The sequence below is a fragment of the Ctenopharyngodon idella genome, chromosome 9 (genome assembly GCF_019924925.1).
Source record: "Ctenopharyngodon idella isolate HZGC_01 chromosome 9, HZGC01, whole genome shotgun sequence".
Lineage (NCBI taxonomy): Eukaryota > Metazoa > Chordata > Actinopteri > Cypriniformes > Xenocyprididae > Ctenopharyngodon > Ctenopharyngodon idella.
The window spans coordinates 5,880,957-5,886,956 of record NC_067228.1 but is presented as its reverse complement, the minus strand read 5'-3'; the positions used below and the strand labels follow the sequence as shown (position 1 = coordinate 5,886,956).

The 6,000-nt window shown below is 35.3% G+C and overlaps 1 protein-coding gene across 3 annotated transcripts in view; it reads right to left on the bottom strand.

The window, feature by feature from the left end:
• Positions 1-6,000, bottom strand: part of hdac4 (histone deacetylase 4) — a 236,345-nt gene that overhangs the window by 137,436 nt on the left and 92,909 nt on the right. The gene's annotated exons all lie outside the window — the stretch shown is intronic.

Sequence of the window (6,000 nt, the reverse complement as noted above, 5' to 3'; positions counted from 1 at the left end):
GCTACTAATAATGATACATGGCAACGGCAGTTCACTTTTTATGATACACATGTGATAGACATTAAATTTTAGATTAAACAATAAAATGAATAGCTGAAAAAACCCTTAATATTACATTAAATTTAGATTAATATAATTTTTTAATATAATATAAAGATTATAATTAAATTAGATTAATATATTTATGAAGATCAATCCTATAAAAAACATTACTTACAAAATAAACAGTGAAGTACATGCTGATAACAGAATCATATCAACTATTGCATTAATGTTAATATAATGTCCACTCTTAATAGAAAACATGATTCTTGTGATCTCATCCATGCACGTATTATAGCACATTATGTGAAGAAAATTTTGTATAGGCCTATTATATTTGAAATTACAGTACCGGTCAAAAGATTGGACACATTACTATTTTTAACGTTTTTGAAAGAAGTTTCATGCTTATCAAGCCTGCATTTATTTAATCAAAAATACAGAAAAAACAGCAATATTGTGAAATATTATTACAATTTAAAATGTAGCCGCATTAGCAGATAATGAGGTGACTCGAGAAAGACTGACCTCTCTCTTTTCAAACAGATTATATAAACAGAATATTTGTTTTCGATTTGACTTACATTATTCAAAACCTGACATTTCAACATTTCTTCAGACAAATGTCTCATGTTTGTGTGATAAGTATTCACTAAGTTACAGTTCATTTTCTAACAGCTATCAGAACAGACTCATTGAGAAAGAGACTGCAGACTGCGCATCATGTTAGTTTTCTTTATTTTGCAAAAAGCACAACATTTTGTTTTTACTGTGAGTGTTTTGAATGATGTATAACTCTTATTTGTAAATCCAAAATTGACAGAGTATTTTGAGTCTCTTTCGCACTGGTGAGAAAAAAACCGAGGTGGTATCGCCGGCGCGACCGCCGACTCCTGAGAATTAAACATACTTCCATTGGCTAATCAAAAACAGATTACCCTTCTTTTTTTTTAAACGTATGCACAAACAAGGTGGACAACCTTGGTTCTTACACTAGAGATGCAAGTTTGAATTTGACTCCCTGTTCCACTGGACCTATCCAAAAAAGCCTCAAAAAGCCTCTCCAAAAATGCATCGAATAAAATTGTTATAAAGAGCAGATGCATTTGCATGCTTTTTTGGAGAAGGCCGGTTTGGAGCTCAGAGGTGTGGGCGTTTAACAAGTCGCCAACAGCTCATCTTCATTTTCAATTCATTTTCCGCCCTCGTAGCAGGAGATCTGCCCGGCACGTTTGCGAGAGCCAGTGCGCTTTCACAAGCCTCCTCTGAGGAAGAGTGTGTACGAGTGAGTGAATTATGTGTGAATGCATGAAAAGGTCATAGCATTACTTGACCAGAATGTGTGTAAGTGTGTCATGTGTGCTGTCTAGGAGGCTTTAACAAACACAAACTGTAAGAATAACACACTGTGATGACTCAAGCTCTCAGCAGACACACAGACGCAGACAAACATGCTTGAATGAACTCACACGCCAGGGCCACACAAAGGCCGTCTACAACATAAATAAGACATAAGACAGACAGACTATAGCACATGACATCAGCACTCAGGATACTCAGACATTCAAGCGATTTGACAAGTAAACAGGACTCTTTTCCTGATGCATTTTCCTCTCTGAAAATTTAAGGAGATTCAAAAATGAACATTTTAGCATTATTCAATATGATATGATCAATATGAAAAGTAGAAAATTGTATGTACTGATTGGTTTTTCAATGCAATTACAATGAACAGGATGAAAAAAAAAAGGAATCATAAAAAAGCACCAATCCAGGGTTGTTATCGTAAAACTAAAACCATAAAAAAATGTTTTTGTTGTAACTTTAAAAAAAAAAAAAAAAAAAAAAAACGTATCTGAAATAAAATAACATATTAAAAAAAAAAGTATTTTATTTCAGCTAGTTGCCAAGGCTACATTTCTAATTTTCATTTAGTTTGAACTACTAAAAAAAACAAAACTAAATTAACTAAAACTCCTAAATTAAAATTAATAAAAACTACACATATATTTAAATGAGTGCTATATTCCAGTGTTATATTAGAGAAATAAGGAACAGACCAAAACGTAAGTGATTATTCACTGATAACAATGCCTTACTATTTTATAAAAACATATAAAAATATATATATAAATAAATGCTAAATATATATAAAAAAATATTGTATGTATTATATATATATATATATATATATATATATATATATATATATATATATATATATATATATATATATATATATATATATATATATGTGGCCCTGGACCACAAAACCAGTCATAAGTCGCACGGGTATATTTGTAGCAATAGCCAACAATACATTGTATGGGTCAAAATTATAAATTTTTCTTTTAAGCCAAAAATCATTAGGATTTTAAGTAAAGATCATGTTCCATTAAGATATTTTGTAAATTTCCTACTGTAAATATATCAAAAATTTATTTTTGTGAGTAGATATGCATTGCTAAGAACTTCATTTGGACAACTTTAAAGGCGATTTTCTCAATCTAATTTTCTCCTATCCTAACAAACCATACATCAATGAAAAGCTTATTTATTTAGCTTTCAGATGATGTATAAACCTCAATTTCCAAAAAAATGACCCTTATGACTTGTTTTGTGGTCCAGGGTCACATATATGAAGCAAAATGACCTTTTTTCAATGAAAAAGAGGTTGTCTTTTTTTTTGCATTATGCTAATGAGAATGAGTACCAAATGCCTGGTATTTTGTATAAATAGCTGCCTCGCCATGTTTAACAGTATTTTTTTTTTTCAAAAGGAACAGCACAGACCGTCTCATATTTAATGCTTACATGTCTCACACATGTTGAATAATGCATGAAGCTGCATATGGTGGTTTGATATTGCGTATGTGCTGCTCCGACCCCAGCATCAGACAAATGAAGGCATCGTAACTACAGTCCATCCTGGCCAGAAACACATGGACTGGCTGGGAATGTTATGTTTCAAAAACAGCAAGCACGCCTTGTCCACGCGGACACATTAAACATACGGTATAAAGTACCACCGGTCCCTGCTCAGAGAGCATGTTTACAATCAATACTAATTCAGCATGGAGGGGGAACAGGGGAAGAGAGACGGATAGAGAGGGAGAGTGAAAGAGTGGAAAGGCGCCGTTGGCAGTGAGCAGGTCTCCAGGCGAGACTTTCAGCACCATCTGTTTCCTGCTCCTCAGTTCCAGTCTTAAACCCAGTCTTACACAAGTCTAAACCCAGCTGAACCAGCTTAGACAGGGTCTAAACCTGCACCCCTTTAAACAGGTTATCAAGACAAACAAATCCCACACAAAACCCCTTCAAGTCCAGTTTAGTCTCAGCAGATTTAACATCATCTTCCCCTCCTTCCTTTCTTACATTTTTTGCCTTTATTCTTCCTTTTCAACCTTTCTTTCCTTCCACATGGCCTGTTTCCTTCCTTCCTTTTTTCTATTTCCTTCGTTTTTCTCATTCCTACCCCGCCTCCCTTTCTGTCATTTCTTAGAATTCTTCAATCCTTCATCATTCCCTTCTTCTTTCTTTGTTTTCTTTTTTTCATCTTGCATACTTTCTTCCTTCCTTTCCTTCTTGTTAAAAAGGAACTACTATAAAGGTCCCAAGAGAAAACCTACACAACCAGCTATACTTTTCAGAAATGGGAAAAAAGCCATTTCTATTGCATAATTGTGTGTGTTCTACATAAACCCATTAATAAGCACAAGTGTAGTACCAGAGTCCTCAAACTACAGCGGTCTGCGTATGGCTCTCCAACACGTGTGAGTGTCTGTACACAGATGCCATGGTCTGTCTCTTTTAGCAGGAGCAGAGGGTAACCACATCGGGCTAACCAATGTGTTTGTGGCTAGCCAGCAATCCACTGCTATTCCAGCTCCAAGAGGAGAGAGTGTACACACACATTCACATATATGTGTTACAAAAACAAATATATAGAAATAAATCTACATTTCAACAGACAGACAGACAGACAGACAGATAGCTAGATGTTATCACCAGCATTTCCCCCTAGCATTTTGAGTGCTGTTAAGCGGATTCGTAAACACCTCTTATTGGCCATTGTGTTCATGCGCTCAACAGATATGTCTGTGACTGGCTACAATGATCAACGCACTGGAGCATTTGAAAGCACACGGAAATGTTTGAAACCGGGAGAGGGAGCGTTTGACCCGGTCCGCTGATAGACGCCTTCTTTCAAACGCTCCAGTGTGTAACTGTGTAAGCGCTCAATGAAGCGCGTCAAAGATGTCTATTTACAACATGTTTTTGAAGCGCTGATCATTGTAGCCAATTACAGACATATCTGTTGAGCACATGAACACAATGGCCAATCAGAGGTATTTAAGGTGTTTATTAAATTAATATTAGAGCCTACAATTCATTCGCCTTCCCTAATTTCATAACAACATCACCACATAACCACACTTGCGAGACCAACACGCGCATAAACTGTTTTTAATACAGACTACAAAAGTACATCCCACATCAAAATTTAATTGCAAGGTGATCTATTCACAAATTGTCAAGAGTGCTTGTTATAAAACAGACGCATCATTCTTATTATGTGTTTTATTAGACAGGTGAGCAACTGTTTGGATACATTCATCGTCAGAAAACTAATAATGTTATATAGCTCAACACAGTAAGTCTTATTGTTTAAATCTCGTTTTCTTGATTTACATGTTTTACCATGCCTAATATCGATCTAGCTTACCGCAGTGCGCAACAAGTGCCTCATAATAGCCGCTGAGCGAACGCAGAGCAGCACTATAACAAATTTCAACACACTAATGTATCTAATATGATAAACAGTGCTGCGTTACCTCACATGCGCATGACAGGAAGAAGTGGAAGCGACGTCTGCGACATAATAAAAGTTCTGCTGCACTCCAGACGTGGCGCGCTCATCTCTCATTAGCAATTGCTCTGCTTCATACTACAGTAATGTATAATCTCATCCATGAACAAGATTTCTGCCCGAGTCCCATCCTGATTCTTTTCCATCGGCTGTAGACGTGAAAATAACACCTTCCATCATTCCGCGAAATCAAGGCGTCATCAAGCTACGCCTTTGTTTTGAATAATCGACCTCTAGTGGCAAAATTTTACATAGTGTGCCTTTAAGCCAAGGCGAAAACGGTATAATTGTTCGTCAGCATTTTGTTTTGTGTCCATAGCATATTAACACAAAATTTAAATGACACTAATAACAATACAATTACAAATTAATAATAATAATAATAATAATAATAATAATAATATTACTAAAATAATACAGGCATAATAAGAGTCTTTAGGTCCAAACACAGCACAAATTTGTCATCTGTGAAAATCAAAAGCAGCTTCAAACAATGACAACTTGTTTAACAAGAAATATTGATTCTTCTCATTAATGTATGGTCCACAAGAGAAATATTAAGCCAGTAAATTACGATAGTTGATATAGGCAACAGTTATCAGCTTATGTTGTGATGGATTCATCTCTCATCTCTATTAGGCTGTTAATGCAGCGACAGATGCCAAAAGCCCGGCCAGTTTTTGCTTTCACTTTCACATGTGGTCATGTAAACGCATTAACCTGTTTTCCTTTTCATATTTTCATTTACTTGACTTGAACATTCCACAAGTCGACACTCAGAGTTCTATGGAAAAACAAACAACCAACTTCTGATAGTATTTTCACAGAATGAAAAGTCCCGTTACACACATCTCCACCTCTACCGTGTCAAAGTAGCCAATCAGACGTTCTTATTCAGTGACACTTGTATATGTGGTTTACATAGGTGTAATGGTTTTAATACTGTACAAACTGTATATTCTATCCCCCTACACTAACCCTAAACCTACCCATCACTGAAAACTTTCTGCATTTTTATTTTGAATTTTAAAAAAAACAAAACACTGTTTAGTATGTTTTTTTTAAGCCATTTGGTTTATGAGAACACA